The sequence below is a fragment of the Lissotriton vulgaris genome, chromosome 2_1 (assembly GCF_964263255.1).
Source record: "Lissotriton vulgaris chromosome 2_1, aLisVul1.2, whole genome shotgun sequence".
NCBI classification, from domain to species: Eukaryota; Metazoa; Chordata; class Amphibia; order Caudata; family Salamandridae; genus Lissotriton; species Lissotriton vulgaris.
In genome coordinates, this window is record NC_141687.1 from 1,456,555,416 (window position 1) to 1,456,575,007 (window position 19,592).

General features: G+C 42.5%; 1 protein-coding gene across 1 annotated transcript in view; it reads left to right on the forward strand.

Moving 5' to 3' along the window:
- The window catches only part of LOC147732751 (roundabout homolog 2-like), a 1,033,034-nt gene that overhangs the window by 23,450 nt on the left and 989,992 nt on the right, over nt 1-19,592 (forward strand). The window lies entirely within an intron of this gene.

The following is a 19,592-nucleotide window of genomic DNA, read 5'->3' on the forward strand; positions in this document are numbered from 1 at the left end:
CCTAGGTGCCCATCATGCAATATGGCCATCAAGCACGGTGTTAGAGAAGAAGGGGGAACTACTGTTTCACCTCAGAATAAAAATATGCCTCGGTCTCCTATGGATGACTCCTCCCTCACTTAGAAGAACTTCCTCTGCTCAGGTTTTATGTGTTTCTTCTCTGGCCATCCTTGGAGTATGAAGTGCTTCACCTTCTCAATGTCTTAGTCTTCCTCATACGCTCTCTCCCACTCTTGCTCGCTTATTACTTTCTCATGGCCCTCCATGAATACAACACTGTTGTCATCGTTTTCCACGTGTAGGGGAGCCTCCTCCATGGTCACTTTGTTCTTTGCTCCTGGAATGTACTCCACGTCGTACCTGTAATCCAACAGTTTCAAGGTCATTTTGGCAATGCATGGGGTGGCATTCGCGTGCCCACTAGACGTGAGTACTTTGACTAGGGGTTTGTGGTCTGTCTTGAGTCTGAACCTGGTCCCCCAGATAAATTGCCAGAACTTTCCCATGGCCCATACAGTAGCTAACATTTCCATTTCTATTACACTGAATTTCTGTACTGTGGGCGAAAGTGTCCTGGACGCAAAACTGATGGTGACCAACTCCCCATTTTTCCTCTCCTGCATGAGGACGGCTCCCAGGCCTCTTTCACTAGCATCCGTAGTGAGTATGGATTTTTCTTGTTGATCGAATCCTTGTAGGGGGATGGCTTTGCTGATGTCTTCCTTGATGCTTTGAAACTCTCCTTGTGCCTCGTCCATCCACTCAAAAGTTGTCTTGTCTCGTAGGAGTTGACCCAAATGGTGAGTCTTGATGGCGAAGTGCTGTACAAATTTTCTGTAGTACTCTGCCATCCAGAGGAAAGACCTCACTTCTTCCTTACTCTTCGAAGGTGTCGCTTTGCAGATGGCTCTAACGTTGGCGTGTTTGGGCGTGATTACTTATCTCATGGCCTAGGTAGGTAACCGAGGGCATTCCAAATCGGCACTTCTCCCATTCCGCTGTGAGTCCATTAAATTCCAGGATTCGCAACACTTCTGCCAGCTTCTTGTCGTGGTATGCTTGATCCTTGCCCATCCCCTTGATCCATCCACCCAAGCACAGAGGGGCCTTTTCAGCAACATACAGCTTACACTCCGCACTGCGATCCTTAAATTCGAATTTCAAGATTCGAATTCCTACCATGGGGATGGGCTTACCCGTCTAAGTTACCGGCCGAATGTCATGAGGCTCCAGCTGTGGTCCCAGGTTGCGTTTGAAGCGTTCTTCCCACATTGTTCTTTGTATTATAGTGTACGGGGACCCTGAGTTTGCCACCATCTTGATCGGTATCCCCCTACCACCAATTAACATTGCGGTTTCTTGGAGCGGTTGCAGTCAATGCCCAGGATGTGCTCTTCTACGCACAGTATGCTGTCCTCCTCATCCTCTTCTTCATCTCCTTCTGCACCTGACTCCTGGGCTATGTACTTGACTGTCTGTTTCTTCTTTTTGCGGCGACATACCATCTCGAATTGTCCCACAATTCTGTAGAACATGCATTTAGCACAGAAGGCTGGACAGCGTTTGTCGTACGCAGCATGGGATGAGCTGCTGCATCGGTAGCACTCTTTCTTGTTCTCTTTGGCTTGACTTCTTCCCTGTTCTGCCCGGGGTGCCCATTTGGTTTGCACAGCAGCTGCCTTGCTCCTCTCTGGTGGTTCCATGTCGGTGATCCTGTTGACCATAGGCCTGGTTGCTGCGTCTCTCTTTGCCGCATCCGCACACCTCTTGGATAGTTACGCTTTCTTTACCATGGCGATGACTTCCTTCAGGGTGGCATCACCATTCACCCACAACTTCTCTTAGATGGCCGTATTCGTGGTGTGCATGACTAGTTGGTTTTTGATGAACTCATCATGCAAAGTACCGAACTTACACGTGATTGCTAATTTCTTCAGGGCTGCGACATACTCATCGAGGGACTCTCCACCGCCTGTTTCCTTTGTTGGCAATTGTATCTGTCTATGGATGTGCACACAGCTGGCCTGTAATGATTGTTTAAATCCTCTATCGTATGTCGGAACACTTCGTCATCTGCTGCTTGTCCTGTTGCTGGGACTAGATTCTGGAATACTCTTATGCCTTCTGGGCATAGGTTATGGAGTAATATTCTCCTTCTCTTGCTTGGAAACACTTCCCCGCTCTCATCTTCTAAGGCCTCTAGGCAGTTCATAAAGTATTCCCTCCAGTTCTCCCATTTCATCACAGGGTCCCCCAGCATGGGGAGGAACTGGGCTGGTGTCGTGAGAGATGAAGGCTGGGCACACATTTCCACTCGCCGTTCTTGTTGCGCCTCCTTTCCCCTGGGGCTGCCTGGTGAGCCAGACCTGCTCGGGTTTGCGCCGTCTTGCTGAGGCCAGGACGCGCCCCCTTCGTTTTGCAGCGCGTGCTCCACCAGGGCCCCCGATACGTGGGCTGTGTTTTATTTTTGGGCCTGAAGGCGTAGTGTTTGGGGTCGCTCGTCCCTCTTCTTTCCCTCTGCGCACGGGCCGTGGTACTCACTGTGGGCAGTTCACGCTTCTTTTCTCACCTGCAGTCAGCGGGTTATCGCGGTCATGATACTTCATGGGGGCTAATGTCCTTGTCCCCGTTCTCGCTGTATCTGCCCTGCCGTTTGCAGCTGTAAGCGGGCATTGGTTTGTGCCCCAGGCTGGAGCGCTCTCCCTGTGTTCTTCACCTGTTGTTGCCTCTCACGTGGCCTCTTTCCCTGCGGGGTGTTAGGTTTGGTCCTCGGTGTCTGGCGTGTCTAGTTTTAAATATATTCTTTTTTTTTTTTTACTGCTGAGTCCCGGCCTCGTCACCACTGTAATGTATGTGTTTAACCCAGGAACCACAGGACACACGTTGAGTACAAGTCCTGTGCACATGTATCGAAATGTTTGGTTCTTATGTCAGAATCGGATAGGTAGATAAAGTTCAAGTAAATGAAGTCGAGTTCCAGCGATGTTTAAATCGTTAATTTATAGTTCAATCTTGATCAGTACGTAAAAATACAACTAGCCGACACGAGTTTCGTCACACCGTGTGAAGAATATGAATCTTCAGGGCTGGGAAGGACATAAAGTATGAAAATCATAAGAAAACAAATAATTGAATGCAAAATGCGTTTGAGGAGAAAAGCGGTCATTAAAGGACGGTGAAGATATGAAAGATTGAACGCACCTATCTACTAGTGGAGACCCTATATAGTGAAAGAGAACATAGTATGGTGGCTTTGCATGGAAAGAGACAGTCCCATTATTGTGTAGTGACATGGTGGGATCAAAGAAATAGATAAAGTAGTGAGAATAAAATAAGCATTGCTAAGATAGTATATACAAATTGTTTGTTGTTGTTCCTAAGAGAAGACAAAATGTAGGCATAAACGAAAAGTAGAGGACCTCAATTTGAAAGAAGCGACAGAGACGAACTATACGATACTTAAAGATATACTTGCAGAACACCAGAACGAAATCAAAGAAAGAAAAACAAGACAGCTCAAAAGAGATGAAGCTGATTACAATTAGGGCAGGGTCTTCACATTCTCCCGCAAATACGACTGACTATTACAAAACACATTGAAAACAAAAACCGCAGACATTACAGAAGCCACCTCTACCTCCTCAAGCACATCATCTCTAAACACAATACAGACAAGTGACAGTGACCACGAGAATCAGGATCAGTCTAACCCAAAAGCCACATCGTCCAATTTTTTATGTGAGGTACAAACGATCAGAGGGGAAAACAGAATGCAACAACGACCGGGTACAGGAGACAAAAAACTTGCCGAGGGAAAAGAGCTGGAAAAGGAAAAAGAGGTGTACAAGAAGAAACTCAGATCAGGGGATGGGGAGAAGGTCAAAACACTACAGAAGACGTACAAGTAATCAACCTGTCATCAACACCACTTAACGAGAACATGATCTTGCTTCTTAGTAAAGAACTCAGTTTCAATCTCCATGAATCAGGGGACATGTGCAGATCAAATATCGATCTCTTCAAATTCATAAGGGGCCTTAAACTAAGAAGGCACTTTGCGAACACACCTAACACCACCAGAGAGACAATCAACGTTTACGACACCAACATTCCTAGCATCCAAACCATTAATGACATCAAAGCAAAGCATGTTCTCCTGTCTATAACTGATACAGATGATCCACCACACAGCATAGATCTCCTCTTACAGGACCTGGATATTGACTCTAGTGCCACAATCCCCAGTGGCCTAAAGACAAAGTCCAAATGGACATTTCACTATATATCTTCACCATCCTTTAATGACCGCTTTTCTCCTCAAACGCATTTTGCATTTAATTATTTGTTTTCTTATGATTTTCCTACCTTATATCCTTCCCAGACCTGAAGAGTCATATCCTTCACATGGTGTGACGAAACATGTGTCAGCTAGTTGTATTTTTATGTACTGATCAAGATCACGGGTGAGTAGCGCACTCTATAAATTTCTTGATTGATTGATTGATTGAGGAATCTTGCCAGTTGATCTTCTGAAACGGTCCATATCATCACAATGTCATCAATATAACGCTTCCAAATATTGATGTTGTCGAGATAAGGGTTTTGGTCTGTGTAGATGTTGTGGTCTTCAAAGTTGTCCATGAACAAATTCGCCAAGCTTGGAGTGAACCCAGCCCTCATTGCTACTCCTTTGCATTGGTAAAAGTATTGATTTTGGAAGACAAAGTAGTTTTTTGTCATTGCAATTTGCAGTAGTTGTACCAGAAATTCGGTGGGGATCCAGTGGGGTGAAGGACGGGTCCCAAGTATGTTCCTGATGACTTCAATGGCTTCCTCTTGTGGTACGCTGGTATACAGTGAGCATACATCGACAAGTAACTGTGTAGATGTATCTAAGGGCTGATTTTCAAGCAATTGAATGGTATGCATTGTGTAGCAGAGAAAGGATCTGGTCTCCAAGACGAGAATTTGTAGGAAACTGTCTAGGTACTGGTTTAACGGTTCCAGGATCGATCCACACCAGGAGACAATCGGTCTTCCTGACGGTTTTTGTACGTTTTAGTGCACTTTCGGGATGGTATAGATCGTGGGGATCCTTAGATTAGTGTTGTAGAGTAAGGTGATGCAGCGATTTGCGCTACGTCACCTTAGTCATGATTTATGAGGCCAAAGTCATGCAAGGTGGTATTGCTTCGTTTAATAAATCTTTGAGAGCAGCGCTTCACACGTGTACCACTCTACCTGGTGCAAAAGTGGCACAGGGCTCTCCTATATGTGCCCCTCAGAGTGGTAACTTTGCATTTATTCATAATCATTTGCCATCCCTTTCCTCCTCTTTTGGAGGAACTCTACAAATAACACTTCCTTGTTATATGAGATGGGAAGGAATAGATGGCCTTGCTTTTACCAAAGAATTCATGATTCGGATTCAGGAAGCATCCTTGAACTGCTGAAAAGTATCTTAGATGCGTTGTCGAAGGAGCAGAGATACCGGTAGCAAAGGGGCAATGCGTTATCGTCAAACCACAGGTTTGAAGGTGATGCATCGGCGCAGACCCACGCAAATTCTGAGATGCATCATGTTGAAAAGTGGTTTGTTAGTTACCTACAGCTAGTAACAACACCACAATTAAAAATAAAGTCCAGTAAAGTTTAAATAAATTAGTCCTTGCTCGTACCTTGGTAGCTTGGCTCACAAGCAGTCAGGCTTAACTCAGGAGACAGGTGTGTAAAACATTTAACAACACCAATAACAGTAAATAAGTCAGACACAACACACACTAAAAATCCAACACCAATTTATAAACCAAGGCTAAATTATTTTGATTAAAATGGCTTCAAAATGACAAAAATCCAATGTGCTGGAGACATTTATTTTTAAAGATTAAATGCAAAAATGTGCTCTCTAGTGCATAAAGCTTAAAGTGCTAACCTGGGACATCATGTCGTTCTTCCAGGACCAAGTCAAAGGACCTGTTTCACAAGAATGATCCGAGACTAAATCTAAACTTTACGACTTTCTGTACACACAAAGCGCATTTAGGAGTATTAAAGTTAGGATTTTTTCTCAGTTAAATTTATGTTTTGATCTTTAGTTTAACTTAAGACCGAAACTTAGGTTCAACTGAGACAAAGTTTTGGTCTTAAGTTTAACTTAAAACCAAAACTTAAGTTATAGGAGACAAAGTTTTGGTCTTACGTTTAAGTTTTGGACTTAAGTTTAATTTGAGACCAAAACTTAAGTTTAACTGAGACAAAATCCTAACTTAACTACTCCTAAATTGCCCTTTGTGTATACCGAAAGTAATGAAGTTAGGATTTTGTCTCAACTTAACTACTCCTAAATTGCCCTTTGTGTATACCGAAAGTAATGAAGTTAGGATTTTGTCTCAGATTATTTTTGTGAATTTGGCCCATAGTTTCAGGCTAACAACGATGGAGCGTGGATTGAATACGATCAGGTGGTTGGGGCTGGTCAAAATTTTACCTTTGTACTTAGTCGCTTCTTTGATTTCGTTTTCTGGACATCAAGTGGGTCTCTTTGGCAGGTTGCAGTTCGACCATGGCAGCTTCTTTCAGTGTGAGGACTCGGTAAAATCCTGGAGTTCTTGGTTCCCAGTATCGAAGACAAAAAGCTCTGGAGCTATTGCAGGATGAACCTGAATATCAGAACAGGTTGTCGTGTGACATTGCCGGCATAGGCTGCGGAGCCCAGCCCTCAGTATGACGGACGGACCGGGTGCCATGTGCTCGCAGGGGCGGTTCCTGGTGATGGGCAGAGGGGCAGCACCCTTCCAACTTTACAAGCCTTATAGCCTACATGTACATAGGCCGCAGGTCCCCAGCACTTTGCCGGCCCCACCAGCCCAAAATCTGTGTTTCAGGAAAGTGGCACTCTTGACTGCTGCTTCCTGTTTGCCAACAGCACCCTCCGTGCCAGCCTTCACATAGGAAATCCTTATTGGAGGCCGGCATAGGGGTTGCTGTTGGCTAACAGGAGGCTGTATGCAGGTGCCGGATTCTGGGCTGGTGGTGCCGGCAAATCGCTGGGGACCCATGGTCTATGGTCTATGTAGATGTAGACCAGTCGTTGGTGGGCGGAAGGTATGAAGCAAAAGTGGCTGGATCCCTATTCGTCCCTGTCACTGGGTGCAAGGTATAGGTGTCTATATATGTTCTGCCAAACCTGATCCCCTCGATGTGGGATACTTCCACCAAGTCTAATAACAGGATAAGTAATGCAAGCCATACAGTCACATGAGCCACTCTGACATGCGAGGACACCACCAAGCCCTGAATTTTTGTTTCTTTGAGATTTATATAGCACAAACTTGGTCCGAAGGTATCAGGTATCAAAGCTCTTTATATTAGTGCCAGTTGCGTTTTATGAGGACATATTAATTTTGTTAGGCACAGGGAGATTAAATGATTTCCCCAGAATCACAGGATTTTGAGCGTCGATGCCGAGACTCCCGGTTCCTCTGATTTGAGGCGACCACCCTAGTAGTTAGGCCACATCCTCTCCCCAATAGTCAATCAACAATGACCCTTTCCTTGATGGGGACTTCCAATCTCCACGCTAGGCCCCTATTCTTCTTGCTTGGGAGGGAGTCAGCTCATATCTGTTAAAGCAAATCAGCCCATTTTTCTCTCCCTAATTTGTGTTCCTTTTTCTTCTGCATGAGCTACAATGGACAAGAATGCTGTACATAAATATGGGTCTGACATTAGGTCGTGAAGGAGGGGGAGCCTGGGCATTAAGCTACATGGATGGGGTGTACACTAGGATGAACAAAATTGATGGGTCAGCTGTATGGAGAGGGTATTGGAGACAAAGAATGGAACTGAGCTGTGGTTGGCAGCAGGAGGATAATAGAGGAAAAGACAACTCTTAACAGGTGCTCCATCGACTGGGTGGTTACTTTGTAACGAGTTGACGCAGTTTCCAGCTCCTTCTGGAAGTTATTTTTAAATTGTTAATAAGGTCTCCTCGTGTGTGCCGTTACAGGGATCTGATAACTTTTGGTCGGTTCTGCTGGACAAAAAAAGGGTTAAGGCAAAAGGGATAACTTATTTTTCTCACAAAATATATCTGGACTAAGAGACAAATTAGACCATACTAGAAAGTGATTCTGTTTCTTCGACTTATTTGATGGGAATTAGAGTTTTGGTTATTTCAATAAGGCATGAATGATTGAGCAGTGATCGAAACTCAATTTCAAAAATATATATGAAGGGCACATGCAGAATTAGACAATCTGATTCCAATGTAAGGGTGGAAAGGTGGACACTTTTCACTGTAACTGCAGTGTTACTCCCTCACAGACTCGTAGACTTTGCTGCCCTCTGTTATCATCCCACGAGATATGATTTGATGTTGTCAGAGCAGCTGACTGTGAAGCAGAACTATATATTCTAGTCTGAACCACGGATCAGACCTGAGATACAGTGTTGTCTCCCTATACCTTAAGCATGTTAACCAGTGTTTGTTCTGGGGATTAAACAGACGCATGTCCAGGCCTGCCTGCGTTTGGTGGTTTTCTCTTGCAGTGTAGGAAGGCTGCAGACGGTGCCTTGTGATAGACTCTGAAATCACCTCAATGCAGGCTGATTCAAAGGCAGGGGGAGGGAGTAACTGCTCCATAATGGCCGAAATTATAGGGGAATAGACTGCATTATCTCTGCACTTTCTGCCAAATATTAGACGTCATGGCAGCAATAGTGCTGCACAGACTGTCATCCTAATTATTACTATGCAATGTATTAATTTACTTTATAAAAACCTTACAGTGTTTTGTAGCATATTAGATTATTACAATTACATGTCTAAACGAGTAGTGCACGTTTAATTAAATGTGTCTAGATCAAGGGACACTAAGTGGGTGTAACAACTTTCAAATGCAATTGTGTCCTCTTACACCCCCCCTCGACAAAAAACTCAATCTAATCTCCCACATCAACTCCATTGCAAAGTCTGCTCGATAACAACTGCGCCTTCTTTGAGGAATTCGTCACTTCTTTTCGGAACAAGACCTTAAAACCCTGGTCCAATCGCTGGTCCTCTTCAGACTGGACTACTGCAATTCTCTTCTCACTGGCCTCCCCAAATCCCACCTGTCCCCCCTTAAATCTGTTCTTTATTCAGCAGCTCGCTTCATTTATGGGGCCAAAAGAAGTGACGATAAAGTTGTGCACACATAGAATATGAGTGCATCCCTGAAATTGGGCACACCATAGGTTCTCTTCAAGAAGACTCCACAATTAGATAAACATGAGATTTGGTATTTATTCTTTGTTTCCAAATTCGTGTCTTGATATTTACGTCATATCATATTTAGTATCATCATATTTTTAACATGTCCAATGTATTTCCACAAAGCTCCAATGCATTTCGGGCTCACGCGCCCTTTATCAAGGAGCTCTAAAACCAAGCAATAAGATATAACCATCACTAGTGCATACTCGCTGACATGTCACAAATGAAACAGAGTAACAATAATAATAAACCATGCTGTGACTACAAACTCATGCACGTGGCGGGTCAGTGAACGCTGCGGCAGTTAGTGATAAAGTGCAATGGATACGAAGTGAAGTGAAGTGGCAAACGAAGATGGGCACAAGACTTACATATTTCGGCGCTCGAGTTGTCAAGGGTTTAGCTGCAAGTCAAACGGTTCAAAAATTAATAATGATGCGAGGCTGCTAACTCGTACAAGGTAATAGCATAGTGCCATGGTGGTAAAAACCGACTTACTGGATATACGGGCATACTTGATCGCGCATCGGTCTGTAGTGCCTCAGACAAACGGGGAGAAGATGGAAAGGATACCGCGAGGTAATATCATGCAAAGTGATTCGCTACAGTGAAACGTCGAAGCGCGATGATGTTAGTAGTGAAGATGAAAAACTGACTAACGGGTGGCTGCCATCTTAAGAGTACGTGAAGAGTAAACAGTCATTAACATGCACAACTATGCGTGTACACAACAAAATAATACAAGATAAATGCAAGGTCAAAAACATAACTGATATACTCATAACTAATATGCTCATATAAATACAATAGCCAAAAACTCAAAATCAAACTGGGAAATGTGACAAGTCTAGCATCACAGGCATACCAAAAGAGTCAATAGTGCATCAAAATGCCACTGGGATAGTGGCTAAATAAAGCAGCTAAATTCAGTTCTATCATTAAGCTCGTAGGGCTTCATGGCTTGCAAGCGGTAATTCCAGGATATTTCACTTTGCAATAGAATTCTGTTGTTGTCAGTACCCTCACGTTTCTCGATCATTTCAAGTACGATGTACTTTAATTGGGCAATGCTGTGTTTTTGTTCCATAAAATGTGTGGCAATGTTCGATTTTTCATTCCTGGTGTGTATGTTAGATTTGTGTTCATTTAACCGAATTTTAATTTTCCTTTCGGTTTTCCCCACATATATTTTTCCACACGGACATTTTAGTATATATATTAGGTTGGATGAGTCACATGTGGCATTAACTTTAAGCTTGATATTGTGACCCTTCATTGGATGCGTTATGGTGTTTCCTTTGATCACATTGTTACAATTGTTGCAGTTCATGCAAGGGCATGTGCCCTTTGTTATGCTTGGTTCCCTTGATTCCTTCGTTAGTATCTCTTTAATGTTGTTATTTCGCGTATATGCAAAAATCGGTGGGGTTTTAAATAGATCATTAAAATCTCCTTCTGATTTGAGAATGGGCCAATGTCTTAGAATTATTTTTTTGTAAGTGTTACTGAGCGTGGAAAATTTAGAAACTAGCACCATCCTGGTGTCTTTGGGTTTTTCTGATCTTTTAAGCGCTTGATCTCGAGTAATCATCGATACCCTGTTTTCTGCTTGTTCAATAATATTTTGGGGATATCCTCTTTTTCGAAATCTGTTTCCCATTTCTTGAATTTGTTTATTTCCTGTGTCACTGTTTGATGCAATACGCTTTGCTCTTAACATTTGTGAAAATGGTAGGTGGCGTTTCAAAGAGCCCTGATGAAAACTGGAGAAATGTAAAGTGTTGTTACGGTCTGTTTCTTTACGAAATAGGTCAGTCTCAAAGCCTTGGGGTGTTCTTGTAATCAATATATCAAGGAATGTAATTGATTCTTCACTCATCTGCCACGTAAGTTGTATTCTGTCACCTTTCGTGTTAAGCGTAGTAAGTGATTGTTGTAAATGTTCTTTAGTACTTTTCCAAATGAAAAACAAATCGTCAATGTACCTGACGAATAGTTTCAAATTTTCAGACCAATCAGAATTTTCGTAAATGTGGGTTTCTTCAAATTCTTTCATGTATATATTAGCGAATGTGGGCACTGCGCAATAGCCCATGGACATGCCGGACATTTGCAGATACCATGCCTTGTTGTATTCAAATTAGCTGTGGTACAGGGTAAACATAATTAATTCCATGAGGAATTGGTGCATGTGGCTGTCAATATCACTATTTAAAATCGCTTTCTCAATAGCGTCAATACCCCCCCTCCCCCATGGGGGATGGACGTATAGAGGGATTTCACATCCGCAGTGCAAAGGACTAAATGTTCATCAGCTTGTGTGACGACTTCTGCGAGCTTAACAAGAAACTCTTTAGTGTCTTTGACATAACTTCTCATTTGTTTGACCACTGGTATCTGTCTAGGAATTTGCCTACAGGTTCATGTAGGGAACCCCTAGTGGATACGATCGGTCTAAATGGAGGATCCTTGATGTTCTTGTGGATTTTCGGTGTCATATATATTGTGGGACTTTTGGGATGTTCAAGTAGCACGTATTTTTTGTCCTTTTATCTATGGTTCCTAGTTCCTGAGCTTTCGTTAGTAACTAGTTATGTTTATCTAATTATGGAGTCTTCTTGAAGAGAACCTATGGTGTGCCCAATTTCAGGGATGCATTCATATTCTATGTGTGCACAACTTTATCATTGATTGCACACGTAATTGGACGGTTACGTAGCCTGACGGAGCACCCATCCTTAGTTTACAACCTTTACAGAATCCTAAATATTTTGAGCTGTGCACCTCCACCATTATCAGATTATCAGATTGCCAAAAGAAGTGACCACATCACACCCATGCTATCCACCCTCTCCTGGCTTTCCATCGAGGCAAGATCTATCTACAAGACTGCCTCTATCGCCCACAAAGTCTTGCACTCCTCCTCTCCTTGCTACCTGGCAAACAAACTGAAACTATCTGGAGGCTCTAGACCATCACGTAATGCGGAAAATTTAGAGCTTGAACCTCCCACTTTCAAGAAGGAAAGATCGATGGCACAATCCTTTTCAGGCAAAGCGGTGAGAATCTGGAACTCACTTCCACCTCAGCTCCGGACCACCACCTCCCCCCAGGCCTTCAAAACTGACCTCAAAGTTCTCGCCTTTAAAGACACTTCCAAATGTAATTCACACCCTCTCTATTATCCAAAGGAAGACCCTCCATTATAGAGAATCCTTTTCTCCATGACTATGGAAGTGCCTTCCCAGTGTGTTCTACCAGTTATTGCAGTATTATCCTTCTACCTGTGTTTGGTACTCGTTTGTAACATGCACACGTCACTTTTCTCTTGTAACACACTGTTTGCTACCTGTTTCATTTTATTTGCTAGATACTTGCACAAGTGTGCCACCATTGCCTACGTAACATTTGTTCCTGTGCTTGAGTGTCTGCCATGCATTGCAGTATTATACCTCTTTTTGTACTTTGTACGCTCTGGTAACCTGCACACATGTCACTTTTTCCTCCTGTAATGTACCGTTTTCTACCTCTTGTATTTTGTTCGCTCACAATTGTCATTTTTGCCTCATGTAACTTAACGTTTGCTTTTGTAATTTGTTCATTTGTAATGTTTCTCCTCATGTATCAGTTCTGTTCCTACTGTGAAGCGCTCTGACACCTTCGGGTAAAAATGCATAAAGTAAATAAATAAATAAATAAATAAATAAATCTACCTCTCGGGCTAGGGTTTACTTTTGAGAAAATGTCTAACGCAAGGAAGCGGGCCTGAACGCCCTGTACATTTATCATCAAAATGTCAAACCTGCTAATTTTAGACACACTCAAGTAGGAGACTGGGAAATGCCCAATTACTTGCACTGGGTGAAGCAATGTTTCCAGTGTTGTTATAAAAAAGCAACCACCCCTCAGCCGATTGAGCAAAATATAGAGTGTCCCCTGAAATTCATTTACGTCACAGATATTAAAAGACCTAGACTAGTGGCCTTTACACTACATGAACTGCCCTACTGACCCACTCACCCCCACTACTCCCCCGCGAGCCTTCGAGACCTACCCTTATGCCCAATAAACTTCAGTAGAAGTAAAGAACAAAAGGCATTGCCATTATTTTGCCAGCACACATAGCCTCTACCTAAAGGGGAGCGCTGGGATGTGTGCAATTCGTGCTGCTTTTTGCAGCCAAACCTGTGAACCCCATCAAGGGCGATAAAGAAATGCCTTATTTACAAGCCTCTTACAGCACATTGGCATTGTAACATTCTCACAAATGTATTCCAGCGAAGGCTATTTGCGTTTACCGTACATTTATGTTTAACTTTTTGGTTTCCTTACCACAAATCTGGACACGGGGGCATCCTCCTGTTACTGCCCGGTTCTGGTGGCCATCACAGAAGCCCCCCGTACGTGAAAGCGCTTGAAATAATTAAATGGGGGCTGGTCGTCCCCGAGCAAGACGCTGGGGTGTGGGGATGTCCTCTGGGTGGTTTGCACCTCGTGGAGGATGTGACAGGCTGTGTAAACTGAAAATCACTTGCAATGGAGTTAACTAGCTGGAGAGCAGACTTGCTGGAGCCAGCTCTTGCTGCGCCGCTAAACGTGTGAAGGCTGTGGTCTGGTAGTCTATGGCTTGGTTTAAATATGTTACAGGCTGTAGCCGCATGAGGGCAGCAGAGCCACACCACTTCGAAAATGATTACAGCTGCACAGGGCGCAGAATATGTTTTCACACAATCTTGCAAATTAATTGGACGCAATATTTGAAACACAGCTTTCAGGCATTCCTCCAGATGGAAACGAGGTGGGGCAGCAGATGCCAGCTCAATGAAAGTGAACATTACACATTGCAGAATCATCAAAGAACATTACACATTGCAGAATCATCAACAGTGATGTAAAGCTATAATAACATTACCAAGCTCGCGCGGCAGCAGGAGGAGCCGCGGCAGCAGGGGGAGGAGGGGGCTGCACTTGCGGGAGCGATAATTGATCCCATTTGGCGGCGCGTGCTCCCGCAAGTAGATCGCCTCACGTGCAGCGTTGCCATTGATTGCCATGCAACGCGTGCACGTTTTTGGCCCAAAAAGCTAGTCGATTACATGAGGTCCCCTCCTATGCAACGCATGCGCGTTGGGTAGGCAAGACCTAAAAACGCATCGGCTGGATCAGCCACAGCTCCACCGGTTTCGGTGTTGTTGCCGTTATTCGACATTGTTTAATGAAATTTGCAGCGCAAGTTTCAAGGAAACAAAGATAAGGTGGACAATATTTTGGAACACTGTATCCTTCAACGAAAAAAGCTCACAGAGAGAGGATACCCAGAAAAAATACTAACTAAGTGTGAGAAGAGAGCTCGTAACCAGCCTAGAGAAGCACTACTAGAAAACACAGTGAGAACTGAAAGTGGAATTCCGCTTACATGTGTAACTACGTACAGTGCAGCCTCTAATTTAGTCACGAAATCCATCAATAAACATTGGGCATTGTTAAACACCGGAAATCTTAAATGGGAAAAACCTCAGTTTTCTTTCAAAAGGGCTAGGAGCATAAAAGACTGTGTTGTAAATACACGACCAAGAAATCCACAAGCAAAATCAACAACAGTACTGAATGCTTGGGGCCTACCTGATGTTACAGGTCACTACAAATGTGGGAATTGTAGTGTCTGTAATTTAACGGAAAACACAAAGGAACTAGCACTGGAGCCAGGCAAGGTATGGACCCAATGAACACACACGAACTGTAACAGTGCGAATGTAATTTACAGGATTACCTGTCCGTGCAACCTACAATATGTTGGGATGAACAGTAGAAAAGTAAAACAAAGAATATGCGAACACAGAAGCACAATCAGGTGCAAGAAATCCATGACCAAACTGACGGACCATTTCTTGTCCTAGAACCACACCCCAAATGATATGAAATGGACTATAATAGAGCAAGTAAAGCCAGGTGATAGATTACAGCAAAGACTTTTAAAAAAGAGCAACGCTGGATCTATCATTTATCCACGCATAAAACGGGACTCAATTATAACATTCCGTGGAACTCCGTCATGCCCAATTGACACCGTTTTATAAACACAAAATCGAAATGGTCAGGTCTAGTTTAAGAACTTCTACCAGTCATGCACTTATATATACGTAGATTTTATATTGAAATGAGTCATCACAGATATATATGCCTCTGTTTTTGCTTTGAAAGAGTCTGTACCTACTATTTGAATTCACATTCAAATGTTGTTTTATTAACACCTACCACAGTAACCTACAGTGAATGCGCGTATAACCATATGCCATTGATATACCTAGCTCGTTATGCTTTTGCCTAAAACATTTATCCCTACTCTTTCATTAAAACTTTATTGCGACAGCAGCTGACAGAGCTCGCCTATTCCGAGAGCAACTGCAACGCGCAATACGCTTTCAGCCTGCATCTGACACACCTCTCGGTAACCTAGAGCAACCGAGATGCTTAGTACGCCTGTAGACCACGCCCATTTTTACGCGATGATGCACCAACGGTAAGCCACGCCTCCCGGAAACGAAACGCTACTTCACTCGGCTCCTTCAACCCGAGCAGACATCCACGGAACGCAAGGGTTTGCAAAATAGGCGCAGCAGCTGTAGTGACAGGCTCCCACAAGTAAGTTCTCCTCCATGGGCGATCATCATACACGGATCAAGACTTACTGGGTAAGCACTGCTGTGGGCAAGAGCAAAGTATCTAAACCCCCCTCCATTTTGTTTCCTCTTACTTTGACAACAAGATCCTGGCGGGATTAAGTCAATGCAAACCCTCATAGTTCATGAGGCATACTAATACAGAGCTTCAAGTAAGCAGATGTGTTTACTTCCTTATTGTGTGATTGCGTCTTGTTTTTTTTACCGTGTGTTGTGTATTTCTGGATGGTATAGCCGATTTCAGCACCACATGCATTGAGACAACCACGAGTAATGTAAAATGTGGAAATGTATTTACAATCCTGAGGAATACGTTTCTCTCTTTTTTTTTTTTTTGTTGGTTCACGACAAAAATACATCATACAGCTTGGGTCATAAATCATAAATGCACCAAAATACCAAAGAAAAATAGCAATAATTCATTTGTAAGAAAAACCTTGAAATCCTTTGAGTACCAAAACCATCATACACAAATGTAATCTCAGTGACATAAAATTAGAATTAAATAAACATTTTCAATCTTCGTAATAATCAGAGAAAGCCCCCGAGATTTTCCGTTCCATTTTTTTCTTTCTCCTAGACCCAGAGACTGAAAAAAGACCCCACTCCAATTTATACAGTTTATACAATCGTGCTCTCCAGTGCTGGAATAATGGCGGCTTTTCCTGAAGCCACTCTGTAGCAATACATATCCGTGCTACAGTCATAGTAAAAAAATAAAGTCGCGAAAACGATAAAGTCCAGCACGATTGTCATTAGGAATCTTCCCCAGCACCAGCATAGAGGGAGTAATCACTACACAGACATTGAGCACTAAGGACAAAAACTTTTCGATATCTTGTATGAACACTCTTAAGCTAGGACAGGAGAAAAAAATATGTAAACTATCTGCGTGATCAGCCTTACACCGAAAACATTTTCCATCAAAACCTCCTCCCCATTTTGACATTCGTTGTGGTGTGTAATATAAGTCAAATAAGGTTTTGAAGAACTGAGCTTTTAAATTGGCTGACATCAAAACTTCTTTGGAGAGCATAATCAGATTTTCCACATCAAGCTCAGTATCCGCTACAATATCAGCCCATTTTGCCCTTATTCTCTCCAAGTCATCGGATTTCTCCTCCATAAGCATTCTATACAACATTCCAATCTTCACCTGGCCAGCAATTCCCTCTACTACTTGGTGCTTTTGCAAGCTTAATTTTTGTCTCATGAGAAAATCCCTTATTTGTAAAAACATTTCAAAATAACTTCTGGGTAAGCCAAACTCTTCACTCAATTCCACAAATGATTTACATTTACCATCCACCAAAAAAAAATCCCCCAAACATGTCACCCCCTTTTTTGCCATTTCAAGGCCATTCCATCCGAAAAAATCGTAGGCAATAATCTTGATGTGGTAAAGGGAGTATAATACGCCAACTTTCCAATACCATTTTGACATTCGTTGTGGTGTGTAATATAAGTCAAATAAGGTTTTGAAGAACTGAGCTTTTAAATTGGCTGACATCAAAACTTCTTTGGAGAGCATAATCAGATTTTCCACATCAAGCTCAGTATCCGCTACAATATCAGCCCATTTTGCCCTTATTCTCTCCAAGTCATCGGATTTCTCCTCCATAAGCATTCTATACAACATTCCAATCTTCACCTGGCGAGCAATTCCCTCTACTACTTGGTGCTTTTGCAAGCTTAATTTTTGTCTCATGAGAAAATCCCTTATTTGTAAAAACATTTCAAAATAACTTCTGGGTAAGCCAAACTCTTCACTCAATTCCACAAATGATTTACATTTACCATCCACCAAAAAAAAATCCCCCAAACATGTCACCCCCTTTTTTGCCATTTCAAGGCCATTCCATCCGAAAAAATCGTAGGCAATAATCTTGATGTGGTAAAGGGAGTATAATACGCCAACTTTCCAATACCTATAGTACGGGCCAGCCATTTCCAGGTCTTATGGGCTCCAATCAATACCTTAAATCGGGTCCGCTTGTAGTAGTTGCCATCTATTTCATTAAAAAAACATTGTCTCACATGTGATCCAATCAAGATCTCGAATATAGAAGGGTGATTATACATATGTTCCGTGGATTCCCCTGTTGTCAGCACTCTCATTCTTAACAAAAAGCAAACTAAATAATAAAGAAAAAAATCAGGTACTCCTAATCCTCCCCTTTCAGGTGGTAGCATCAAAAATTTCATAGCTCGTCTTGGTTTGCCTGGGCTCCAAATAAATTTCCCACATAGTGATTGTAAAGCCTGTAGCTTGGGTTTTGGAAATTCCAATGGGATTGAACAGAACAGGTAGAGCACTTTAGGTAAAACATTCATTTTTACAACATTGGTCCGTCCAATATTAGTCAAGAATAAACGATCCCATCTCTCAAGCGAAGCCTTAATTTTATCAAATGCATTATTCCAGTTTGCTTCCACCAATTCAGACATATTTGTTTTAATCCGTATCCCAAGGTAAGTAACCTCCCCCACCACTCTATCATCCTCCCAAGTTATGGCTTCTGAACATAAAATCTGAGTCTTTGATACATTAAGTTTGTAACCAGTTATAGTTCCAAATTCTTTCGCCAGCCTTTCAATCTCCAAATTAGCAGTGTCTGGTGTATCGGTTACCACCGCTATATCATCCGCATAAGCGAACACGGAAAAAGAAAAATCAGATACTATAAAGGGAGGGATTAAGGGGTTCTGGCTTAATTGTTCAATAAACGGGTTAATGTATAGAGCAAATAATAACGGAGAACATGGACAACCTTGGCGGGTCCCTCTAGTAATGTTAAAAGACTCAGAAAGCGCTCCCAGTGCTGACATTTTTGCCGTAGGTTTAACATATAATGTTTTGATAGCATTGATGTATTTCTGTTCGAAGACCATTTTCGCCATTAACATCCAAAGATACTACCAACACACACGATTTTCTGCGTCTAACTGAAAAGCGCCAGCTTCCATTTATTTACAGCCGCCAAATCAAACAACGTAATTACTTTGTTAATGTGATCCACGGTGCCTCTTTTAGGGATAAACCCATGCTGATTTCGTGAGACTAAAAAAGACACAACTTTAGATAATCGGTTGGCCAAAATCTTTGAATAAATCTTGTTATCCACATTCAGTAAAGATATAGGACGATAAGATCCAACATTGTTAACAGGTTTACCTTTTTTACTGCAAGACTGCAATAGTTGCTTCAGACCATGTAGTAGGAGGATTCCCCTGCTGTGCGGCCAGAATTACATGAAGTAATTCGTCCTTTAAGTTACTAAAGAACAATCTATATACTTCTGCGGGAATTCTATCTGGTCCAGCAGCTTTACCAATGGCAAGACTCTTCACTGCTGCCTCTAACTCTAACATAGTTATAGGTAAATCCAGTTCTTTCGCCATTAAGGGTTCTAATACCTTCAAGCCAACCTGTAGTCTATCACCCCATTGTCTATTTACATCTAAGCTATCATCCCTAGAATAAAGTGCCACGTAAAAACTTTGAAATATTCGAAGAATACTTTCTGGTTCTGAGTGCAAATTGCCCTGAGCATCTATCATTGAGCTAATATTCCGAGCTGTCTGCTTCATTCGTAATCTTACTGCCAGTCTTTTACCTATCCTTTCCCCAAATTCATGACTTAGCATTTTGGAAG